Source organism: Mus caroli, unplaced genomic scaffold (genome assembly GCF_978045245.1).
Source record: "Mus caroli unplaced genomic scaffold, Mus_caroli_1 scaffold_6, whole genome shotgun sequence".
Lineage (NCBI taxonomy): Eukaryota > Metazoa > Chordata > Mammalia > Rodentia > Muridae > Mus > Mus caroli.
Window position 1 is genome coordinate 11,459,277 of NW_028227261.1, and position 26,768 is coordinate 11,486,044.

Below are 26,768 nucleotides of genomic sequence, written 5' to 3' on the forward strand. Positions count from 1 at the left end.
GGACTTGAGGGGTGTGTTAGAGTACTTTGTCCCTCTTCCCAAAGTGACTCCATTGAGTAGATCTCCTTTTTCTGCTTTCCATTTTTAATTTTGGCTCTTTTTATTGGCTTTTTGAGAAGTTGCTGAACCAACCTCCGACTTGGTCACAAGTTGCAATCTCCAAGTGTCACCAGATGCTAACTCAGACCCACTCAGACACAGTGTACAGCCTTTATAGACTTTATTCAAGCTATCTGGGACCATACCCAAGAATCTGGGGATCTAAGTGTGCCAAACCTCAAGAGAGAGCAGGCTGGCCAGCTGGCCAGCCTACCTCCCCAGCGGGGTTCCCCAAACACTTGCTGTTTCTCCTGGCCCTGTGCTCATGTCTCCTGTCTCCTCCCATAGTGCTTCCTCCCTCTCCTCCTTGTTCTCCTCTCTCCTCTTTTCTCTACCCCCAGTCAGGAAACTCAAAACCTGCCTACCTCTAATCCCTCCAGTAATTGACTGTAGCCATTTTTACTTAGCCAATAGTTTTAAATTCAGAAACAAGGTTTGCACAAGGCCCAGACCTTCAGGTACAGAATTTAGTATTAAATACATAGTAACAGACCAAATCTCAAGAGAGAGCAGGAGAGCTGATTCTGCCCCATGCCAGCTGCAGCACTGGGTGAGCTAGCCAGGGCAGTGCTGGAGAGCTCACCCTGGTGGTGTGGGTGCAGGAGAGCTGGCAGGCTGACTAACTCAGCTATCCCCTAGGTTCAGATCCAGGGCTTTGAGTTGGGCCACTCCAACATCTACCTCACCTCTGAACTGCTGGAGCGTGTGAAAGGACTGGTCCTGTAGATCAAAGCTATAGCTTACACAACGAGATGTTTTCTATGCTGTATTTATTATTATTATTATTATTATTTTATTTTATTTTACGGAAGAGGTTGCCAGGGCAGAAAGAAGATATGAAGAGATGGGGAGATGAGTGGAATTGGGGTACATGATGAAATTCACAAAGAATCAATAAAAAGTTTTTAAAAATAATAATAATATATTTGGAAATGTTAAATGTTTCATAAACCTTAAAATGCTTATTGTTTTAAAAATAACATTTGGGCTGGAGAGATGGCACAGTGGGTAAGAGCACCCGACTGCTCTTCCGAAGGTCCAGAGTTCAAATCCCAGCAACCACATGGTGGCTCACAACAATCTGTAATAAGATCTGACTCCCTCTTCTGGTATGCCTGAAGACAACTACAGTGTACTTACATATAATAAATAAATAAATAAATCTTTTAAAAATAAATAAATAAAAAATAACATTTAAAAAACTTGAAAAAAGAAGTGGGAGAAAAGAAAAAATAACATTTGTTGGGTCTAGATTTCATTAAGCTATAAAAGTTAATATCATATACATAAAATTGATCAGATTTCCTTCGAAAACAGAATCTAAATATACCTACTAGTTCATCTCATATATATATAAAGAATAACAAAAATTCATATTATTTCTTCAAAATACTCTTGTTTATTTTTTAAGTCTAAGTTTGTTTAATGAATGCTACAACGTTGAGCCAGAGGATTCTCACTCCCATCTGTCTATGCTTTTGACCATTATACACAGCTATCTTGCCTTGAGGACATTGTGGCAGTTTTGCATCATTCATAAATTGTTTTGATGGTTATCCCAGTGATGACTTATCTTATTTCTTTTTTTAAAAAAGATTTACTTATTTATTATATGTAAGTACACTGTAGCTGTCTTTGGACACTCCAAAAGAGGGCATCAGATCTCATTATGGATGGTTGTGAGCCACCATGTGGTTGCTGGGATTTGAACTCAGGACCTTTGGAAGGGCAGTTAGAGCTCTTAACTGTTGAGCCATCTCACCAGCCACCCTTATTGTTTCTTTAACGTTCTAAGTCACTTTTCTACATTTAATATAAAAAGAATAATTGAGTAGGCCAAACTATTCTTAGTATAAAACTGTTAAGTGTATTTATGTTTGTATGTATGTGTTTTTGTTTGCTTTTGTACTGGACCATCTATAAATTAATAGATTTACATGTTTACTGAAGATCTCTATTTTGTTTCCTTTTCACAATGAGGATTATAGGAAATGTAATACAAACAAATAATAATGTTGAAATTTTTTCTTTCTTTTTTTTTTTGGTGGTTTTGATTTTTTTTTTTTTTTTTTGAGATAGTTTCTGGGACTCTGCCTTCTGGGTGCTAGAATTAAAGCCATGCACCATGGCTGACCACCCAGCTATTAAATGTCTATTATGTATGTATGTGTATATATATATGGTTATATGTTTTGTTGTTGTTTTCATAATACATGTCGACATAAAACCCAGAGTACTCATCTTAAAGGGACCACATCTTAGAGGGGGACGATTAATATGAGTTTTTAAATTAAAACATTTTCAAGTCTGCTTTTAGGGTAAGATATACATACTCACACAGTACTGGTCTAGATGCTATCTGTTTGATCCTTATCCCACTTCTGGCCTTTATTGCTTGAGGATATACGTTAACTTGACCCATATTTCTTGCGGACATATATTAACTTTAAGAGATGGTTGCTCCTTCTGTAGGATATGATGTTCCTGTGCACTCCCTTGAAATACTAAACTCTATACCAAAGATTAAAAGTATGATTTATGCCTGTGCCTTTGTACACATATCACATATATGGGAATATACATATGAATATGAATACTTTGAAGATGTTTATGTGTTTCTTCTTATTACTTCTGCCTCTTTAAAATCAAATGAATGGATTTTTCAAGAACTATGTAAGAGGTAACTCTAAATAACTTTTTAAATTATCATTTAAGAACCTACTTTAAGGCTTATACAGATATTTTAGAGTTTTACAGATGATTAATATATTGCAACATAATGATATATTTTTAAATATTAGTTATCCTTGTTATTAGCTTAAAAATGAATAATTAAGTCAAACTCTATCCTGATCTGGATGTCTTATCATACTTTGTTACCTCTTAAGTACAATAAAAGTAAATGCTGTTTCTAACAACAAAACTCCATGTCATCCTACACTGCATAATGGCTTAAATTTTAACACATACTTAATTTAAATTTGGTCACAAAACTACTAATGTATTTTAACTACTTATAACTATTAGATATCTAAAACACCATGTTTTATGTGTTTAGATAAAGCCTCTTGGTCTTCCTTTTTTTTTTTTTTTTTTTTTTTGGTTTTTCGAGACAGGGTTTCTCTGTGTAGCCCTGGCTGTCCTGGAACTCACTTTGTAGACCAGGCTGGCCTCGAACTCAGAAATCCGCCTGCCTCTGCCTCCCGAGTGCTGGGATTAAAGGCGTGCGCCACCACACCGGCTGGTCTTCCATTTTTAATTAACTCATTAAAATTGTTTTCTAAATTTCATGATAACAAGAAGAATGTTAAGACTGATGTATATTGTAAAAAATTATTTAAAAACTGGATATATTTGTTAATAAGTTAAAAGTAATATAGAGCTTCTGGTTTCCATCTGCTCCTGGAGCTGACCCTGTGCCACAGCTCTCCAAACCCAAATTCCTCTGGAAGAGAGCTGGTCTTCCAGGAGTGCTGACACACCTGAGAGCACAGGTAAGACCACCACTTCTGCTCAAATACCCAGCCCAAGAGGGATCCTCCTGGAGCCCTCAGGACATAGGAACTGAGGAGCAGTCTGAGACCAGATGCTTCTAGAATCTATCTGCACCCAGAGCTGACCTTGTGACACAGCTCTCCATACCCAAATCCCACCAGGAGAGAACTGGTCTCCCAGGAGTGCTGACACACAGGCTTACAGGAGGGACAAGCCACAGTCAGAGACAGAAAGGCCAGAAAACACCACAGAAAACCAGATGGCAAGAGGCAGGCACAAGAATATAAGCAACAGAAACCAAGGCTACTTGGCATCATCGGAACCCAGTTCTTCCATCTCCCAGCATCTCCCAGATGCTGGCGATCATGTGGAGAAAGAAAAACACTCCTCCGTTGCTGCTGGGATTGCAAGCTGGTACAACCACTCTGGATATCAGTCTGGAAGTTCCTCAGAAAATTGGACATAGTGCTACCTGAGGACCCAGCTATACCACTCCTGGGCATATATTCAGAATATGCTCCAAGGTTTAATAAGGACACATGCTCTACTATGTTCATAGCAGCCATATTTATAATAACCAGCAGCTGAAAACAACCTAGATGTCCCTCACCTCAACAGAGGAATGGATACAAAAAATGTGGTACATTTATACAATGGAGTACTACTCAGCTATGAAAAGCAATGTCTTCACAGAATTAACAGGCAAATGGATAGATCTAGAAAATATAATCCTGAGTGAGGTAACTCAGTCACAAACGAACACACATGGTATCTACTCACTGATAAGTGGATATTAGGCAAAGATTGTGGAATACCCATGATACAACTCACATGAAGTTCAAGAGGAAGGAAGGCCAAAGAGTGGATGCTTCAGTCCTATTTAGAAGAAGGAACAATATAATCAAGGGACATAGAGAGTGGGAAGAACTTGGGAGGAAGAGAAGAGAGGGAGGGGAAAAGAGGTGAAGAATCAGGTATGGGAGGAGATGGAGAAGATGTACAGAGGGTCAAGAAATTGAACAGAAGTATGTAGCAATGGGGGGTGGGGAACTGGGGGTTAGCAACTAGAAAGTTCCAGATGCCAGTAAAGCAAGAGCCTCCCAGAACCCCAAGGGAATGATTTTAGCTGAAATACCCCACAAAGGAGAGGGAGAACCTGTAGGTCGAAACCATATCCAGAGGTTAGGCAAGCCCCCCCTCCCGCCCCCAGTTGAGGGATGGGGCCACCCACCCATCTCCATAATTTTAATCCAGAATTGCTCCTGTCTAAAGGAAATACAGGGACAAAGAGCAGAACAGAGACTAAAGGAAAGGCCATCCAGAGGCTGCCCCACCTGGGGATCCATCCCACATGCGGACAACAAACCCAGACACTATTGCTGATGCCAAGAAGTGCTTGCTGACAGAAGCCTGATACAGCAATCTCCTGAGAGGCTCTGCCAGATCATGACCAATAGAGATGCAGGTGCTTGCAGTCAACCATCAAACTGAACACAGGGACCCAAATGGAGGAGTTAGGGGAAGGGCTGAAAGAGCTGAAGGGACTTTATCTGACATCAGTGTGAGGGGAGGCCCTTGGTCCTGTGATGGCTTGATATCCTAGTGTAGAGGAATGCTAGGGTGGTTAGGTGGGATTGGGTGGGGGGGCACCCTCATAGGAGAAGGGTTGGGGTGGGGATAGGGGAGTTTCAGCGGGGAAACCAGGAAAGGGGATAACATTTGAAATGTAAACAAATAAAATATCCAATTAAAAAAAAAGAAAAAAGAAAAGTCTTTTCTAAGCATGTCATAAGATAAAGGTGGAACACTCCATGGAAAATTAGGGACAATTTGAAAACCTTCGAGAAATGCCCTATAACATTCATGGCAAAAGTGTCAATACTCATATATATATATATATATATATATATATATATATATATATGAAAATCAATTGGGAAAAATCAATATAAAGAAAACCCAGTAGAAAGTACTATGGTAAAGATAAAATAAACAATACATTTCCACTTATCATTACCAGTAACACAGGGAATAAAACTGAAATATTAAGAATAAAATATCCGTTTTTTTTTTTCCTTTCCAGCAGTGCACAATAGCAAGGGGGTTTCTCTCATTACTACACAATTTCTTTATTAAGTTGATCCCTGGTCAACACCTACCCGACAGTGGATCTCTTCACTGACAGCTTGCTGTTTCTTATTGGATCTCTTAACATCAAGAAATTCCACCAGTGGCCGGATGGTTATTCCCTACATGAAAATATGTACATAAGTAAAGGTTAAAATATCCATTTTCTATGTAAAAAAAAAATATAGAGGTTGTAAAATTTAATTTAATCTAAAACCCTAAGATAAAGTTAATGCTTGATTTTTTGCATCCATATTCTTAAATATTAATTTGTTCTTAGTAAGATTTACCAAAAACAAAAGAACTTTAAAAACTTTTATTTTATCCTTTTACTAAATGGTCATTTAAAACCTGTGTCTCAAGTTAGCTTTTCTTATCCAAATTATACAGAAGACATCAGTCTAAAAGTCTAATAGCAATATTCACAATGTTTTATAACTTAAGTAGTGATGTTTCTTGATTTAATTAGTATCTAAGCTGTCCTATAATACAATTAGCTAAGATTAAAAAGTTAAACAATTTGTATCTTACTAATAAGAAAGGGGGAAGGATAATGCTACACTGACTTCTCCCAAAGTCCTTTTCTAAACATTTAAATATGTTAGTTCATATATTACAAATAATTATAAATACAGGGGAAATACAAAGTCAATCTGGTTACAAAGTTTGGTTTTAGACATGTTTCCTTTTTGACCTTCACTCCATTTTATCAAACTGTGTTGTTGATTACTTAATTTAGCTATAGTCATCTTAGCTCACATGTTATGTCAGGTACAGAGAGTATAAAAAATAACTCATGTGCGGATCCTGAAAGAATGGATTGATATGATCCAGGATTTTGTTTCTTAATGGCCTTTGCCAGCTATTCTCTCTCCTGAAAATGCTGTCCTGCCCGCTATTCAGCCTCATCTACATCAGGTCCTATGAATGAGATTCCTAGTTGTGAGGGAACTTATGATATTTAATAAATAACATGTGGCATCGCTCCTGACCAAAATGTGATGCTTTGTAGACAAGGGAATTGTGAATGACAACTCCTGAGAGGAGGCTGTGTCTGAGCAGACCGATTAGATCTGCAATACCATGGAGAGAGAGGAATGGTGCAGGCTAATTACCTTGTCTTGGGCAAGTTTTAGCGAGCCCTCCTCCCAGTAGCCATACCTTACCCACCTCTGTGTCCGAGCTAACATTCTGTGACTAATAGATAAAACCCTTTTGAAATTTACTAACTTAGCAGACTCCTAGCTTCTACCAACCCCAAAGCTACAAATGTCATCCAACTAAATTTGCCTTGATTTTGACTTTCTTTGTTCTGTAAAACTGTGAAATTGCTTTCACATTAGGACATAGAGACTGGGGTAACTTCAATCTGTGTTCCTGGACAATGGTCACTTGAAATGGCTTCAGAATAAACTGTCCTCTTATTTCCTTAAAGATGAGAGCTGTAGTGTTTTTGCTTTACCATTTTCTCATTATCTGTGAATTTCATTTTTTGAATTGAAGAGATAAGAACTCAGGGGTCGCCGGGCGTGGTGGCACACGCCTTTAGTCCCAGCACTCGGGAGGCAGAGGCAGGCGGATTTCTGAGTTTGAGGCCAGCCTGGTCTACAAAGTGAGTGCCAGGACAGCCAGGGCTACACAGAGAAACCCTGTCTCGAAAAAACCAAAAAAAAAAAAAAAAAAAAAAAAAAAAAGAACTCAGGGGCCACTGACTTAGTGGAAGTTTTGTGTGACCATGGGTGTCTGAGACCTTAAATCCTGAATTGAAGTCCATCTGAGGAAAGGTTGCTTCTATCAAACTCAAAGTGTATCTATCCACTTTTCTGAATCAGCAGCAAGCTTCAGCCTTTTCCCACCTCAACATGAGATCCTGGGAGAGATTCCATTTCCTTGATAACCATTTCTTCAATAGTCTGGTATTGAAGATACCTAGAACAGGACGTGTGTTTCTCTGTAGATCTCTGCTTCTTCCAGGACTGCCACACTGCTGCATGCTCCCAAACAAAAACCTCGCTCTTTCCTTCTTCCTTCCTTCCTTCCTTCCTTCCTTCCTTCCTTCCTTTCTTTCTTTCTTTCTTTCTTTCTTTCTTCCTTCCTTCCTTCCTTCCTTCCTTTCTTTCTTTCCTTTCTTCTTTCTTTCCTTCGTTCTTTCTTTCTTTCTTTCTTTCTTTCTTTCTTTCTTTCCTTTTTTCTTTCTTTCCTTCGTTCTTTCTTTCCTTTCTTTCTCTCTCTCTCTCTCTCTCTCTCTCCCTCTCTCTCTCTCTCTCTTTCTTTCTCTCTTTCTTCTTCTTTTTTTTTTTTAGATTTTTAGAGACAGGGTTTCTCTGTGTAGTGCTGGCTGTGCTGGAACTCACTCTGCAGACCAAGCTGGCCTTGAACTCAGAAATCTGTCTGTCTCTGTCACACAAGTGCTGGGATTAAAGGCGTGTGCCACCACTGCCCATCTAGTTTTTTCTTCCTTCCTTCCTTCCTTCCTTCCTTCCTTCCTTCCTTCCTTCCTTCCTTCCTTTCCTTCTCTCTCTCTCTCTCTCTCTCTCTCTTTCTTTTAAAATACATTTTTACTTATTGATTCTGTGTGCATATGTATTGGTGTGCACACACCATAATGCATGAGTGGAGTCAGAGAACAACTTGCGAGAGTCAGATCTTTTTCCACCATCTGGGTTCTAGGTATGGAACTTTAGTCATGTAGCATGAACCTTGAACCTTGGTCAAAGTCCACTGAGCCATCTCATCAGCTCCCCGTCTTTTAAAATAAATATTTTTAATTAATTAATTTATTAGGGGTGTGTGTGTGTGTGTGTGTGTGTTAGAGCACATGCACACATCTGTGCTTGCACCATCCATGTGTTGAGGTCAGAACATAACATTTAGGAGGTCTCCCTTTACATAGCTTGAGGCAGGATCTCTCTTGTTTCTTCTTATATACAATGCTTAATTTGTATTAAACTTGTCTGAAAGGTTTGGGGTTTGGAATGTAAGGGGGCCACTAAGGGAGATTGTCCTTGGGATAAGAGACTTATTTGAAGAATTATTAATTACATGGGTAGGAAGACAAAACATCAGCATGGCAGAAGTTCTGAGCAAGCTCCTTGCCCCAGACACACACACACACAGCATGGGTGGGTTCTATGAGAGTTCAGGATCATGAAGCAGAACTGGAGTCCCTTCTTATAGGTCTCAGTGGAAGGGACAGGTCTCATGTCATATGCTTAATGAGTCATCCTCAGTGTGAGCCAAGCTGTCCTTGATTCCCAGGTCACAAGGGAGGTGGCCCTGCGTTCTGGAGAAGGATTGCATGACTCTGAGAATGCTGAAGGGGAAAAGAACATCTAGTTGAGGTGGATCCATTATACCCGTAGCCCTCTGATGTCCTAGGTGTCTGGTAACCTTGGGGAAGTGTGAATGACACTTGCCATTCTCCTGACAGTGGGCACCTGGGAAGTCTGCTACAGGATTAGAGGATTAGAGAGTCATTGACAGCTGTGGCTGTAAGGAGGAAGCTTCTGCCTGTAAGCACAATTAGCTTATACTTATAAAGCTAGCATTGTCTCCATGCAGAAGGGACGTTCTTTGATGCCCAGCGAGTAGTTTCCTTCAGCTCACTTGGTAACTTAGTGGTTTGTGTAAGGATATACTGTTAGATCCCAGCCTCTCCGGACTCCTCTCACACATACTGACAGTCAGGCTTCTGGTACTTTGTGTGTCACTTGCTAACAGGCTCACTTGGGAAGTGCAACTACACCAAAGACTTGTCACAGTTTGTTCTCCACCCCTTCCTCTGCTTCCTGCCTGGGAATCTGAGAGCCTGACTGTAGATTCTTGTTGTGAGCCCCACTTCCTAAAAAACGTATGGGAAGAGGCTTCCTCTTCTGTGCTTAGGGCTCTTATTCTATGAGGTCACTAGTGTTTGAGACCCAAACTCTTCTGAGAGCCCCTGGCATTCTGCTGCTCCTGTCTGTGTGTTCACAACACGAATAACTCTCATAATAAGCTCCTCAGTCCCCAGTCATCGATATGTGTCCCCTGGAATCACCAACCTCAAATCCAAAACCGATCAGTTTGTGGACTTGGTGGGGAGAAGTGTACAGAGGCGGTAGGATTTGGTCATAAAGACGACATAGTATTAAAGCTGACCACAGAGACTTGGTTAAGGCTTTTTAACTGCATTGAACATTTTTTCCTTTGCTTTGGATTATGTATAGTTTTGATGCTGTAACCAGGAATGCCTGGCAGGAAGAGAATACTTTAAAGACACTTGTGCCTGTCCTTTTGGCTGTCAGACTATTGAAACAATAGCCACGAAGAAATTACAATTTACCTAAGAATCTCTCATGCTGGGAGAAAGAAAAAGCTGAGAGGAAGCCAGGAAGACATTTCAGCTTGACAAAGAACTGTCCCCTTGAGCAAGATTTACAACTTCTCAGATGACCGACCAGAAAGCTTAGATCTCAGACAGCAGTGATTGGCCAGACCATTAGGAACCTGAAGCTTGGGGGAGGCGGGGTCAGGGGGGGGCGGGGGCGGGGGGGGGGGAGTAGCAGGGTGTGTGTGTGTGTGTGTGTGTATGTGTGTGTGTGTGTGGTGTCCTGTCCATCCATCTATGGATTTCTTTGCACTTCTTTCCACGGTATAATTGATTCTCCTTTGCTTTTTTACGTTAGGTTTTTAAATATAGACTTCCTAAGAATGAATAGCTGACCATCGGTGCAGAGGCTCTGGCCCTAACTGTGATAACAATGCGAGGCCAGATTAAGCAGCTTCGTGATTGTAGTGAATGACCTTTGGCTTTCTGTACCGCCGCTATAAAACATTCTGTTTATTCTCTGAAAAGAAACCGTTATCTCTTTCCTCCCCCCACAGTCTGAGGTATGTAAGTAACTTCAGACATTTCAGAATTCTGTCATCACAGTTTAGGAAAGGACAGTGTGGCATCGCACATTACACGTACAGCTCGCCTTTCCTCTTTAAATCCCGGAGCGCTTACTTTTTTTTTTTTTTTTTTTTTTTTTTAAGGAAGCGCCTGCGAAAGGAGAACCCCCTTCCACAGGACTAAGAGACAGGAAGTTTACGCGGGGATGGGGGCAGGGACTGGGAAGCACTGCTAAAATAGGTTTACTCTCTCGGTTCTAAAATACAGTTGCTGTTAAGCCTGGAGATGCTGCTGCCCAGAGCACAAGATATAAAATGATCTCTCTGTCTGGATTTCCTCTTTTCCAGTCTCCTTGCCAGCAACTCCAGAAAAAAAACTTCAAAGCTGATAACAGGGGTTAGGTTGTCTTGAGTTGGAACCCACCTTTCTTTCTTGATTCAGGATAACCAGCTAACACATATTCACTACTGTCGTCCTGAAATTAATTAAGGATATTCATTAATTTCTTGGAAGCTAGATTTTTGGAAAGTCTTGATTTTGCCTGTCTCTTGAGGCAAAACCTATCAACTTTGGGGATTGATAAATCTTCTGTCTTCCTCGTCCTCTCCCTGCTTTCTCAACTCCCCTGCAAGCAAGAGTGGACATACTCTTAGGGTGGCTTTTGTGGCAGGCATGGATCCTAGCTGAGCTCTTTCTCCAGTGTCCATCATTGCTGCATCTCACTGAGGCCTGAACAGTTCTCCTTTTAACACCTCATCACACAGAGCTGAGGAACTTACCATGCCATGCAAACAACCTACCTCTTAGCTCTTCTCCCAGACCTGTCTTGTTTTTATATCTTCATGCTAAATGGAGGGTTGTTTTTGTTTTGTTTTGTTTTGTTTTGTTTTGTTTTGTTTTATATGGTTTTGTTTTGTTTTAACTTGTGCAATGACAAATGTGAGATTAGATCTGTACTTTCTACACTTTACTGTGTGAATGAGTCACTGGAGGATCTTATTAACATATAGGATGAGAGTATGGGGGTTTAAGAGTAGTCAGAATGTGTTGCATGCATGCATGTAATCAGCAAAGAATGAATTTAACTAGTTAAAGAAATAAGAACAAGAACTGGAGATGTAACTCAGTAGTTGGTCACTTGCCTAGTATATTTAAGGCTCTGGGTTCATTCACAGTGCCACAAGGAACTGGAAATTAAAAACCCTGCTATTACCCTGAGATTCTTTTTTTTTTTTTTAATTAGTTTATTTTGTTTTAAAGGCATGGTCTCACTGTGTAGCCTTGGTTGGTCTCCAACTGGCTATGTAGACCAGGCTGGCCTCAAACTTGATCTGCCTGTCCTCACCTCTTTTTTTTTGGTTTTTCAAGACAGGGTTTCTCTGTGTAGCCCTGGCTGTCCTGGAACTCACTCTGTAGACCAGGCTGGCCTCAAACTCAGAAATCCTCCTGCCTCTGCCTCCCAAGTGCTGGGAATAAAGGCGTGCGCCACCACGCCCGGCCTGTCCTCACCTCTTGATGCTAGGATTAAAGTCATGCACCACTGCATTTGCCTTAGAATTTTTAAATTTTATCAGGGGTTGAAATCAAATTCAAATTGTGATAGGCTAGCCAGTATCCTACTTCTAACCTGTATCCTTAGCCCTCAGATTCTGCCTTTTAACAACCTACAAGTTTGTATTCCAGCCTTGAGTAAGAAACAAGTGCTTATGTAACTCTCTAGAGATTTTGCTGTTTAAGAATGGGCTAGAAGGTACAGACAGGACTGGATTTGGCTGAGCGCATGATTAAAGAGCTGAAGAAAACAAAATCAAACAACATCCCTGCCCTGGTTGTCTTTCATTCTGATGTGTTGTCTTTAAATTTAGAAGGTTTTCTCCAGGAGTTCCTAGATGCTGTAAGCCAGGTTAGGGTGTAGGTGTCTCCTTAACTGCATGTTCGTTCATCTTTGAGCAAAGCCCTTTCTTTCTTCTCCACACATCACACATTTAGTTAGCAGCCCATTCTGCTTTTATGTCACAACACCAGAGAGGAGTGGTGAGAACAGACGCTACATGCTAGAAGTCTGAAATATCTTGTTAGATCTTTTACAGCAGAGGTTTCCCAGCATCCATGACGTAGGCAGAGGTACTCTTTACTCTCCAGGTCAGTTAGCTATGACTCTGGTACTCTTTTTGGCACTGGTGATAGAAGACAGAACCAGAAATCCCTACTTGTTGGAACTTAACTCATAATAAAGAAGAGGAAAATAAATGGATGAAACAGTGTATAAGTTATTCAGGGAGGCAAAAAGGAGGTTTAACAACAAAGTGTTACGGACAGCTATTAGAAGGCAGTCTGAAGAGACAGAGAGAGAGGCAGGCAGTGGAGAAAGGCATGGGTGAAGCAGAAGACCAGTGTGGATGGAGTAATCACTTATGGTTCCCACAGCTGGGCATTTGTATTCAATAGTTACTGCTGGCTTAAGGCAACAGCTTACACTGCAGTTTAATGGCACCCTCCATGGGCCCATTCACCGTTCTATGAAGTCAGCTCTTTCATTATAATAGGGGTATGTAGTGAATTTTGGGAACATGTGGGTATTTCCAAACCTCAGATGCCGTATATATATGCCTGTCGTGAGAAGCAACGTTATGTCAAATACACGACAATAACCTTGTTCTTGTTGCAAGGAAGTGATGTGCAGTGTGATGCTAGATAAAGTATTCTTTAGTGTCATGAAAATAATGCAGAGGGTCTGCAGGCCAGACAATTAAACTTCCACCATGAGTGTGAGATTATCCTTGGAAGGATTAAGTTGATCTTCCTTGGATTGGAAAAGTGTACATTTATTGAAGCTAGGGGGACACCTGGTCATCCTGGGTAATTGTATCACAACAATTGCTTAGCATTGGCTTTGGCTGTTGGTAGACTGGGGACACTGCAAGAGTGATAGGCAGAGCACCCTGGAAAAGTGAAAAGCATGCTTTAAGTGCAACTGTGTTATCCTTGTACGCTGCCAGAGCCAATTTGTGACATGGAACCATTGATGGACTCTGAGAAAGCCTGGGGAAAAATGTTATGGGCATTCCCAGAGTCAGTTATCTTAGCCATCTGATATTTTAAAATCGTCATAATGGTTTGCTTCAGTGGACATACAAATATCCTTATATTCTGTGTCAGTTGTCAGATTTTCAGTTAGGAATATTTGTTAGGTTAGTGGCTGCATACTGGGTACTAGATGCTATGTTGTCTATACTAAAAATCTTAGTCTTGTGCTGCCTTGGAGATTGGCATTTCAATCTGATTGAGGCTGTAATGATCTAGCAATCTACTTTGTTTTTGTTTCCTCTAAGGAGATGACTTAAATAGGAGTTAGGGGAAGGTTTTGGCTATCCTCTCTAGTTTTGGAATTAATCTCTGCACTTCTCTTAGGGACACAGTACAGGCTGAGCATCCCTTGATCCAAAATAGTTGGGGTCATAAGTGATTCAGACTTGAGAATGTGTGCATGTATTCCTTAAACTCTGAGGATCAGACCCAAATCTAAGTGCAAAACGTGTTCACACTTCCTTATTCACATACACTTTGCAGTACAGTCTGCAGGGAACTGTACCTGCATTTTTACTGTGATGTGTCACAGAAGGCCACTTGTGCAATGTTCAACATTTTGTTACTCCAAATGTTTGAGACTATGGAATACTTCAGTTTGGGGGCTTTTGGATTTGGGGTTCATACTTGCATTGTTTCTGTGTTCTTGGGTGTAGAAGGGCATGTTCAAGAGAACCCCGTTTAATGCTCGCTCCCATCATAGCTGCCACTCTGCAAGGCCTGCAACCTACATGCTCCTCTGCAAGGCTCAGTCTTTGAATAGTTTCAAGTCAGGCGGACAATTTTAGAGGCCATATCTAATAACCCCTGTAAGTGTGGACTCTTTCCTTGACCAAGAGTCGCCCTGAGTAGATCTCGTTGGGGCAGCATTATCCAACGTGTATTTCTAGACCAGCACTAATTGACAAACTTAGGGTGATTATTACTGGGTATTAATTGCAAATCCACAGACATTATCCTAATCCTATTAAATCAGAATCCTGGAGAGCGGTTTCCTAAATCAGTATTTTCCTTATGGCTCTGTGAGGGGTGGTGTTGCTGCACTTGAACCAGGGTTGTGAGGATGTCTTCCTACTGACCTACACCCTGCTGTTGAGCTAATATACCCTGAGAATTGACATTTACTGAGGCTCACCACATGTAACTATTGATAAATACTTGTTTCTATCAGTAGTTCTCAACCAGGATCAATTGTGCTTCTTATGTAAGATTATTAAATAAAACATACTTTTAAAATATAAGTATCTCCTGTATAATAATTTTAATCTAAGACTCAGGTTCCATTTGTGTCTGTTAATAATCCCCTCCCCGCCCCCCCCCCCGCCTGCAAGCAATACTTATTAAATACAGTGGGACACATATACACCACACGCACATGCACGCACACACACACACATACACACAAAAATAACCAGAAGGGGGAAGACAAAATTTAGTGGAGGGTGGGAGGAAAGGAGGATAATGAGGAGAAAGATAAAAAAGTATATTTTATATGTGTGTGTGTTCAAAATTGAAAAATAAAAAGAATCACTATAGAAAAAGAAAAACGAAAAACTTCCAATATATGCTCCTCAGAGGGCTCTAAGTCTCTGCATGGACTTAGACTGAGTATTGGGTATAAGGCATCCTTTGACCCCCTAAGTTTCTGCTTCCCTGTGTATGTCATGAGGATCTCAGGCCCATGATTATTGTGCTCTTGCCATAGAGTACAACAATGGGTCAGAGAAGTCTGGTTACCTCTCATCCCTCTAGCTTACCCTGGAAATTGTATCACATTCTCTCTAACAGTAAAGCTGTACCTGCTGGCCTTTGAGGTCACTGCTGTTGCCCTGAGGTTAGGGTATCCATTTCCATGTCAATCACACCTACCATTCTGTCTGACCTACAGAGTTCTTCAGATCTAAGTCATCTATTATTATGTCTTCTTTGTGTCTGGCTCACCAAAGCATTTATTAGATGTGAGCCATAGCTACCAGTTTTAAAATATGTATGTATGTATGTATGTATGTATGTATGTATGTATGTATGTGTATATGTGTCTGTCCAAGTGTATGCATTCTTATTGTAAGTACACACATTTATCTACATACATGAAGGCCAGAAGAGAGAGTCATCATACCCACCTTTATTACCCTGTGCCTACTTCTTTGAGCCAGGGTCTCTGCCTGAATGTGAAACTCATTTTCTTGGTAGGATGGATGCAATCCCCAGTCATTCTCTTGTCTCTGGCCCGTCTCAGAGTGGGGGTTACAGGCATACACGAGACGTCCAACTTGTAACATAGATGCTGCAATTCAAACTCTGACTTTCATGATTACACAGCAAGCACTCTTAACAGCTGAGCCAGTTCTCTAGTTCCAATCTATTCATTTTTAAACATTTATTTGGTTAGGGGTGCATGCAATGATACTATAGAGCATGTGTAGAGGTCAGAGAACAACTTGGAGAAGTTGATTCTCCCCTTCCACCATGTGGGTCCTAGTGATTGATCTTTGGTCATTGTGCTTAACAGCAAGTGTCTTTACCTTCTATGCCACCTGCTAACTCTCATCAGTGAATTTTTAATGTACTGATGGAAGTATTATCCCAGAGAGTCAAGTTAAAGATGGGCATGCCCCATCCCCTGGCTGAACATAATGGGCCCATTATTTCTGTAAATGTTGCTATCTTTTGTCTAAATTTTGTTAGAGATTTTCTGATTTTTCAATTGCAGACTCTAGAATTTTATCAGCTATCCTTCTCAAACTGTTACTGCCACCTTCATTATCCCACCAACATGCTATATTCTAAATCCTTGGGAATTGTGATCTCATCAATGACTTTGATTTAATTTCTTTGGGTGATTGGGATTCCAAGGCTGGCCTTAAACTTGCTGTTCATCTGACTCAGCCTCCTTAGCGGTGGGATTACAGATATGAGAGGCCATACTTAGCTTTGATGATTACAAGGCCCAAGAGCCACACATCCCCAGCTCTTCCTAAATTGACAACTCCTAAAGCAGCATGGTTTTAGGATGAGATCCCTCTCTCTGGAGGAGGCCCAAGTTACTGTCTCTGACCGTTAGTCCACATATCTATTGCTGCCTACAAAACCATCTCACATTTAAGTCAGCAATTTATTACTAATCTCTTTGTTTGAGTAGAGTGGGTTTGAAAGAGAACCCAAGGACAAGACTAGAGAGCTGATGGAATTTGTGGGATTTTTGAAGAGTGTTGTTGTAAAAGAGAGCAGAGCAATAGAACAATTGGAAGGAAATGTGGGATTAAGAGAACAATTGAAAAAACTGAAAATAAAAAAAAAGAGAGAGAACGACTGAAGATGGGGTAAATAAATAGCAGCATGTTTATGCTGTGCCAAGTGATCCGGAAGACTTCATATTTATAAGACGACACAGAGGAGAAAGAGGAAAGGGCTGTCACTGAGCAAGGAAAGAAACGGGATTTGATACAAAGCAGCTGCCCTGGCCTTTACTTAGAAAGGTAGACAGCTCCTCTCATTACAATGAGGTGGGCACTGCCAGTAATCTCAAAGTCCCCCTTTGCTTCAATTTTCTCAGTAAAGCAGGAAATGATATTATCACTCAAGAATGATATACACATGTGCATGGGGGGGCGAATATGATTGGGAGAATGAATGAATGAATGAATGAATGAATCAGATGACGATTGAAATAGAAAAATAAGGACAAGGATAGGAGTGGTGTGACACATAGCAAGACTTTCTCTTTCTCCCTCTCCCCCCCACAGAGAGAGAGAGAGAGAGAGAGAGAGAGAGAGAGAGCGCAAAAGGCTAAGGATAGCCGCCATACAGTATCAGCTGGATACCAGTGAGACATCAGAATTCTTGACCCTGAATTTAAAATCAGATGAGTCATTATTCTTATATGTTTCCCCCAGTTTCATGCAGGATAGAAAAAAAAATAGAGAAGTTAGAGTTAGTGGGTTTTGTCTAGAGTCTGCCTAGGTAAAAGAGGGAGTTTAGGTGCTCTCGGAGGTGTGAATATAACAAAAGATTGTGGACTGTCAGCAGGCGTGGGAACATGGGAACTAAAGAAGGCCACACAGGATGCAGCACAGTGAGGGAGTGGTGTGCAGCTTCTTGAGAGGCCTCGAGGAAGAATTGGGTTACTAATGGTGTCTTGAAAGGGAGAGAAATTGGGGTGGCAACCCCCAAGACATTACCTGGGAGAACTTTGCAGAAGCAGGGAAGAGTGTTGGGAAGGTCATCTGCGTACTGAGTTACTGAGATCTGAGACAAAAGGCATGCTGGACAGTGTCAAAGATGGCAGTGGTGGTGAGACTCCGATAGTGACAACATTTAAGGATGTGGAATTCAAATCTGAGGTTTAGTGAGGACTGTTAGATGGTCCACTTTGGAATGTTAATAGTTTGTGTTACTTTCTCCTCTAGGAATAAGCAATATCAGAATATGAATGTCCTAATGCTTTTAGGAAAACTTGTTTGTGTAAAGATGTTTCATGCTTTAATCACCAGAGGGTCCCAGAGTCAAGCAAATGATTTTTCTTCTCTTCATATGTGTATACAATATAGGTTGAGTATATACATACTCTACTGGGCCCCCCTCCAGCCCCTTGAGAACTCACCCCCAGCACATTTTCCCCTCAACTTCATGTCATAAACACACACACACACACACACACACGAGCGCACAAACACACACTTCTGAAACAAATATCCAATTAGTGCTGCTTGTATGTATTTGGGTACTTTTAGTTTTCATCTGTAGCTGAGATAATCTTCAAGTAGTGGAAGGAGGCACTATTTATATTGGAGAGGGGAAGTGTGTAAGTGAGAATTTGCCACATAAACTAGGACATGTGTTCTTCTCTCCATACAAATCTCCAACTTCTTATATTTTTGTTTGTGAACCTAGTCTTTAGAGGCTCGGCCATGTCTCCAGCTCCAAAGCTCTAATTCCTATAATTAAAATGAAAACAGGAGAAAGTGGACAAACTGACCTTCACCTTGATGGTGGGGAAACCCTCTCCTCTTTACTCCACCTCCCTAACTATCTTTACTGCACACTTCATGTTTCCCTTTGATATAATGGGACAATGTTTCAAATAAGAGAATTGTTGCATTCAGAAAAGTAGGTAGGGCCTCCAAAACTAGCCTGAAGTATTCTTTAAATTCTAACAGCTTTGGGTTTTGTCGTCTATGGCAATTCTTCTTAACTTGTCTTAGTTTTAGATATGCCTTTCATGCTAAGTACATTGAAACCCATATGTCCAGACCCCTTTGGAGTGGTGGGGGGGTGAGGGGGCTCCTGCCTGGCACTTCTGTAGGTCAGAGGACAACTCTAAGGTATAGATTCCCTTCCTTCCACCTTGTGAGATCCACAGATCAAACTCAGATTGCCAGTCCTGTGACTGTTTGCCTCTACTGGCTGAGTTATCTCAAGACTCCCAAATGATTTTTCTATTTAAGTATTTCTGTCAAATTTTTTATCTTTTAATTAGCCAAAACATTCTCATTCTCTTTCTGTGTCTCTATCCCTCTGTCTGTCTCTGACTGTCTGTCTCTGTCTGTCTGTCTGTCTGTCTCTGTCTCTGTCTCTGTCTCTGTCTCTGTCTCTGTCTCTGTCTCTGTCTCTGTCTCTGTCTCTGTCTCTCTCTCTCTCTCTCTCTCCTGAATAAGGAGAAAGCAAGCTAGGCATCAGCATCCATCTCTTTCTGCTTCCTGGATGCAGATGCAGTGTGATCTGCGGTCAAATGTCCCGGCTGCCAGAACTGCCTCTCTATAATGCAATATGCCCTCAAGCTCAGAGACAAATAAACCCTTTCTTCCTAAAGTTTCCTTTGTTAAAGTATTTTATCACAATGTAAGAGAAGTAGTTAATACATATTTTTTTTTTATTTCAAGCAGAGGATATTTAGTTTGTGTGTGATTTAACATTTTAAACGTTTGAAGACCTTCACACGGTGTCACTTATGAGCAGTGTTTAGATTTTCAGAACAGACATGTTTCAGAAATAAAGAACTTATCACCAAGGCAGAAACGCAGGCAACCCTTTCAGTCTTCTTAAAACCCAGGCAAAAAGGCATGTATAATTAGTGAAAATAGCAAATATCAGAAGTTACTGTTTTGCCCTTAAGTTATCTGTGGCAAAGCTGTACTGCTATATTCTCTCATCTTCTCCTTCTCCCTCTCCTCCTCTACCTCCCCCACTCTCCTGCCCCCACTGCATGAGAACACTTGCCATTTGCTTCAGTAAACTAGCTTTGCTTACACTTTTACTTTATTTTTATTTTTATTTTCACTTTATTTTATTAGGCAAGAACACTATGGTACTGGAAACACAAATACCGTGTGGCCCACAGTCTTTCCACAGAATTGGTCAGTATGTGGTTCGTTTGTTTCTCTCCACATCCTTAATTTTGCTTTCTTTTCTGTAAGGTCTGCCTTTATTTGTTACTTGACCTTTTTCCCTTACAAGTTTTAATATTCTTTCTTTGTTTTATGCATTTGATATTTTAATTATTATGTGACAGGAGGAACTTCTTTTCTGGTCCAATCTATTTGGAGTTCTGTAGGCTTCTTGTATGTTCATCGGCATCTCTTTCTTTAGGTTAGAGAACTTTTCTTCTATAATTTTATTGAAGATATTTATTGGTTCTTTTAGTTGGGAATCTTCCCTCTCTTCTATACTTATTATCCTTAGGTTTAGTCTTCTCATTGTGTCCTGGATTTCCTGGATGTTTTGGGTTAGGAGCTTTTTGCATTTTGCATTGTCTCTGACTGTTGTGTCAATGTTTTCTATGGTATCTTCTGCACCTGAGATTCTCTCTTCTATCTCTTGTATTCTGTTGGTGATGCTTGCATCTATGACACCTGATCTCTTTCCTAGGTTTTCTAACTCCAGGGTTGTCTCCCCTTTGTGCTTTCTTTATTTTTCTATTTTCATTTTTAGATCCTGGATGGTTTTGTTCATTTCCTTCGTCTGTTTGCTTGTGTTTTTCTGAAATTCTTTAAGGGATTTTTGTGTTTCCTCTTTAAGGGATTCTAGCTGTTTACCCATGTTCTCCTGCATTTCTTTAAGGGAGTTATCTATGTCCTTATTAAAGTCCTCTCTCCCCATCATGAGAAGTAATTTTAGATCAGAATCTTGCCTTTCCAGTGTGATGGTGTATCCAGGACTAGCTATGGTGGGAGAATTGGGTTCTAATGATGCCGAGTAACTTTGGTTTCTGTTGCTTATACTTTGAGATTTTTAAACTGCCTCCAGACTATTTAAAATTAAGGTTTAGCTCAAAGAACATAACAGAAAACAATGTCTGTTTTCTTCTGCAGCTTTGATAGGTTAAATTTGTAGCTATGCTTGTTTCACCAATCGTGTTTAAATTTGGTAGAGTGGAAGACTTTGTATGGAAGTAAGTTTGATAACAAGTCCCAAGTTGCTGCAGTAATGTGCCAGTTAAATGCAAAATATGATTGCAAGTTCCATGAAAACAGGAAGATAAGTTGGGCTTGAACAATGCTGGTGGGTCACTGAAGGTGGGCTTAGCTTTCTTATGGTTGCTTCCTCCTTGGCCAGAAGCTCTTTGCTTTTTCCTGAGGCACATCCAGTAGCAGGGACACAAAAGGAAATGTCCAAAGAATCCCCAGAGCTCCCTTTTCTTCAGCTTGCACTGGCAGGAAACCCGAAAACCTTCTCGCTTCTCTAAACTATAATTACCAAAGATGTTTCAATTTGATTTCTTTAAAAATCATTTAAAAGTCTTCACAAAACACCAGCAGGGTACAATGTTTGACTTCACCAACATGTACATTTTCCCAATGGCTATTTGAATTCATGACTCTCAAACACTTTATTTGGTAAAGTCAAGATTCTAATCTTAACATTAAATGATATTTATGCCAATTATATTTTTAGTTATAGTTTCTTTTCTCTCTTCAAACAGAAGAGACCAAAATTTCAACCACTCTTCCTAAATGCACACTGATTCCAATCCAGTTCCTGTTAAAAATAACTAAAAATATAAGTAACACACACACACACACACACACACACACTAATTTTATAAACTACACCTCTTCTGCTTGCAAAAAGATAATATTATCTTTTGCTTATGTTCGTCTCATCATTCCTCCCCTACAATGTTCATGGGGACCCAGAGTCTGCTAAGAATATTCTTTCCTCACAACTGACTATAGAGTTCCAAGTCTACAACCAGCCTATATACCTAAGGTTAAAAGATTATCATGAAACAAAAATTGGAAAGCTTGTAAAATCCAGAGAGTCAGAATGTCTGATGTGAGATTGTGTTTACTACATGTTACAGCAGTGGTTATCAACCTGTTGGTCATGACCTCTTTGGGGGCAATCCTTTCACAGGTGTTGCCTAAAGCCATCGTAAAACACAGATATGTGTAGCAAAATTGCAGTTATGAAGAAGCAACAAAAACAATTTTATGGTTAGAGATCACCACAGCCATATTGAAGAACTGCAACATTAGGAGGGGTAAGAATTACTGTTCGAGATATATGCCAAGGTCTTTGAAACAGGGCTTACTTAGGAAAATTGCCTCAGACAAACCTACTCTGCTAATTTTTTTCCTACACTCTAAGGTACTAACATTTTTAAACATAAAATCAAGCCTTTTCTAGTACTCAAATAACTGATATAAAGTAAGTATATCGAAGGCATATCAGTGTAGTGGCACACACCTCTAATGTCCATTTTTAAGAAGTAGAGGCAGAAACATCAGGTTATTCATTGGCAGCCTGAACCAAAGACGATCTCAAAATAAATGATTAAATTAGTTAGTCAATAAAAACTAAAATAAATAAATTATAAATATGGTTAATCTAAGTTCTCAGTGTCCTACACTAGTATAGCATATGATACCATTCCTGGATAGAAGTGAATGGTTACTCACTTCAGATAGAGAGCTAATGACAGAACAAACTGAAGATGTCACCAAAATTTAACTTGGTGAACCACTGAGTTTACTGAGGTTGCTTACAGAAATATGGATGAGGGGTTACTTACAGGGCAGAAATGACTCGAAGACAACCATTTCTCCAAAATATCATCCCTCATGGAATCTGGAAAATTCTAGTGTACTGCATAGCCTAAAGGTAGGTCTGTATGTCAGAGAGTATCCTTTCCTGCTATATCAGTTGGTCTAAGCCTCTTCCAGATGGCTCAGTTTATATGAGAGTCTTTTAAGCAGCTTGATTTGTTTCTGTGTCTCTCAGGTGGCCTGGCTGGTCTGTGAGTGTCTCTCAGCAGTTTTTAGTGCTTCTATATGCTTCAAGAGGGTGGGGCCTTGTGTGTCTAGTTAGTTTCAGGGACTTCCTGAAACCTATTGTTTATGTCCTGGGCTTAATGAGCTTTCCTGCAGGATGGAATTTTTTGACCTTCCTTGAGAATATCTGTGTCTTAGTGAGGGTCCTTCTAAGATTGAAGTTCCTATGATTAATTCTAAATCTTCCTAGAATGAAAATTGCTTCTCCATTTCAGAAACTGTATGTTACCACTGAGACTTTTGACATCTGGCTTAGAAGCTGACTGAGCTAGTATGGCTTTTCTTACTCTAACCTCAACTTGTGCTTATGAGCAGTGCAATAGTGCTAGGTTTATGGTACATCCCACCTAAGTGTGATTGCTGACCAAAGACTACAATTTATTCTCCATTAGTTACTATTAAAGTCTCATTTTCCCCCATGAGAAAATAAATTCTACTGTTATTTTGTGTAAATGTTGACCATCCCCAACAGATTTATCATTTATTTGGGAAACAAGAGTCTTTTTCAGAATTTTCATGTGCAAATTCTGAAAACATCAAAGCTTCTGGGTGATTCTTTCTGAAACCCTCAACCCTGCCAACACTGCTTTAACATTTATGGTCCTCTCAGGGTCTTAGGCCCAGAGAGCATAAGAACAACCTCTAGTTCCTAAAGGGCAAGAAAGCACTGTTAACCTTCTAGAGTTTCTCTGAACTTCTAGACCTCGTTGATAAAGATTCTAGTTACCATGTACAAAGGAAAATCCAGAGAAGCAGTGAGAAATTGTATTCTGGGGCTTAGGCACCTCTGCATCCATTTGCTTATGTGCATCATTACACTAAACGTAAGGATTCCAGCCAGAGTTCTGGAAGTTTAGGGGTACCACAGTCTGACTCCAAGACATGGCCTCTGAATAGGCATCTGCACAAGCTGGTTCAGCCATGATGCTGGGATCAAATGTGTAGGATGCATGGCTGATATGTTCAGGCCTCCTCTTCTCCAGAAATCATTTTATCTAGGGGGCCAGAAAGCCCCATGGAAGACCTGAAGCACAGGCAGGTATCTTCCACCTGTCCCTGACAAGCATCCCCACCACATTTCTGTTTGAAACTCTCATCTAGTTTTTTCTGTACTTTGTGGCACCAAAGTGCATGAAAACTCACCTCCTAGAATCTAAATGGCTGACACTTCTTGGTATTTCATGTAACAAACACCACCTTCTTCCTGGCCAAAGAACAGACATTGTGAGCCAGTGTTAAGCCTTCCTTCTTTCATCTCCTTCCTTGTTTTGTAGTCTTGCCCAGTGTCTGTATTGCACGACTTTTGTACATAAATGTTATCTGATTGTTAGGCAGTCCTTGAGAGTCTAGAAGAGGTGTCTAGGACTTTACCTTAAGTAGGGTTGGTGTTATAAGACTGAGATTTCCGGGGCTGGTGAGATGGCTCAGTGGGTAAGAGCACCCGACTGCTCTTCCGAAGGTCCAGAGTTCAAATCCCAGCAACCACATGGTGGCTCACAACCATCCGTAACGAGATCTGGCGCCCTCTTCTGGAGTGTCTGAAGACAGCTACAGTGTACTTACATATAATAAATAAATAAATCTTAAAAAAAAAAAAAAGACTGAGATTTCCTCGATGAAGGGAAGATAGGTGTAAGGGAAGTGGAAGGCAGGTGCAGGATCTGTGATACTTTGGTGATTTGCAGAGGATGGGTGGAGTCACTAGTGCATCTGGTGTCTGTTCATTGCTTAGGGCTGTCCTCCAGTCATAGCAATGGGTAGAGTTGACAAGAAGGAGTTGAGGTGGGAATCTAATTTTCCCAGATATGGATGGGACAAGGGTACTAGGTAGCGGTGGATAGAGTTAGTGGTTCAAATTGAACCTCCCTGTGTGATAGGGAGGCAGAAAGGGACTTAGGAAGATAGGCTGGGCATGTGTTCCTTGGCAGGTCACAGGAATGGGAAGAGCTGCTGGTGTGATTCTAGTAACATCCCTGGAAAGAAGCAGTTCTCAGGTGGTGGGGATGGGTGTAACTGGTATCATGAGTCTGGTGTCTAGCTAGATAAGGTACCAGGCTCCCACAGAATGGAGGAGTGGAGCTGGTGGGGTTCATGGATTTAGTGTAGGGGGTGTCTGGGTGCCTTGTCTAGGGATGGGCAAGAAAGAACAGAGCAAGGCAAAGTTGATTAACAAAAGTGCAATTATATTACATATATTAAATAGGTGACGTATAAAAGAAAACTGGGTGGGTGTATAGTGTCTGATATAGTCTTCTCCTTGGCATGAGTGCCAGGTCTGCCTCAATATAGCCCTTTACATACAGACGTGCAAGTGCTGTGCCAGCCTCTATGCCATCCAGCCTATGGCACAGACTGATTTCTGCCTCACAGAACACACATGGCAAGCCTATGGAAGTCAGAAAACTGATGGGGGTTGGTTTTCTCCTTTCACTATGAGGTTCCCAGGGATTAAACTCAGATCTACAAGCTTGGCAGCAAGCACCTTTACCCACTGAGCTATTTCATCAGCCTGTTTTTATGTCTTTGATACAGTGCCTCACATACCTTGGCTGACCTCAAACTTGTTATATAACTCAAAGTGACCTTGAGCTCTTGATTTTTCTGCCTCTGTCCACCAAGGTTTATGCTATCACACTGAGTTTATGCGGAGCTGGCAGTTGAACTCATGCTGGGCAAGTTCTATACCAGATGAGCTACACCCTAGCCTGCCCTAGTTCTAAATGCTAATTTCTATTCTCAACAAAGCAGAAAAACACTTATTTTGATGTCTAAATCAATTCCTGATAAGGTGTTGATTAATCAGAAGTACTTTGTCCTTGATATACTTACAAATCAATCTAGGTAAAAGGCTGAGCCTCACAAAGCAAGTCCAGAAAGTGATTTAAGTATACTTGGGCTAATTAGGTTCATGGTTGCCAACTGGTCATAACTAAGGTCATAGGAAATTAAGGTTGAATCACAGTGGTAATTAGTTGTTTTCATGTGGTACACTCCTAAGAGACACTCATGTTCTCTACACAATCTCTTCCAGGTAACAGTAAAAAAGAGTAGACATGATTGGTAATGACAAATACTTGTATCATCTGTTTCTCCCTAGGAAAAATGTCTTTGGTACCAGGAAATGTCATAGCTCCCCAGTATCTCAAACACTGGTAATTGGGATTAATATTAACTGAAACCATCCAGAAGGTGATTATTCTTTGCTAGGAGTTCTATGCTAGCACAGAACTTCTAAATAGTTATGTTGTGTTTCATAAAACAGCAGTATAATGGGGCAGGAGAGAGAACCATGTTGGCCTAGCCAAGGCGTTTCCCTGAAGAATCACCACCATGTGACAGGCCTAGTATAAAAGGAAATTTATTGGGTGAAGGGAAGGGGACTGGAAAATGGGAAGAGGCAGAGAAAGGAGGGGGGACAGAGTAGGATAGAAAGAGAACAGAAAGAAGAGAGGAAGAAGCTGGCCAGGGACACATGGGGAAGAGAGAGAAATGGATATGAGAGCTGGAGTAGCCTAGCAGTTCAGTTCTTATACTTGGCTCCCACCTAGAAGGCAACTATGCAAGCTGTTGCTAGGTAGTTATTGGGCAGAGCCTAGAGGAATTGCCAACAAGTTATTTTCACAAAATACTTGGAGATGAATACTTTGATAGGATAGAAAGTTTGAATAATTTTTAGTCACCTCCACATTAGTAAAACCCAAAGGAGTATTCAAACTCAGAAGTCTTTGAGCTGATCACACACTATCTCAACTCTGTAGTTTCTGTATAAACAAAAAAAATAAAAAAATAAAAAATCCCTTTGTGTTAGTACATTA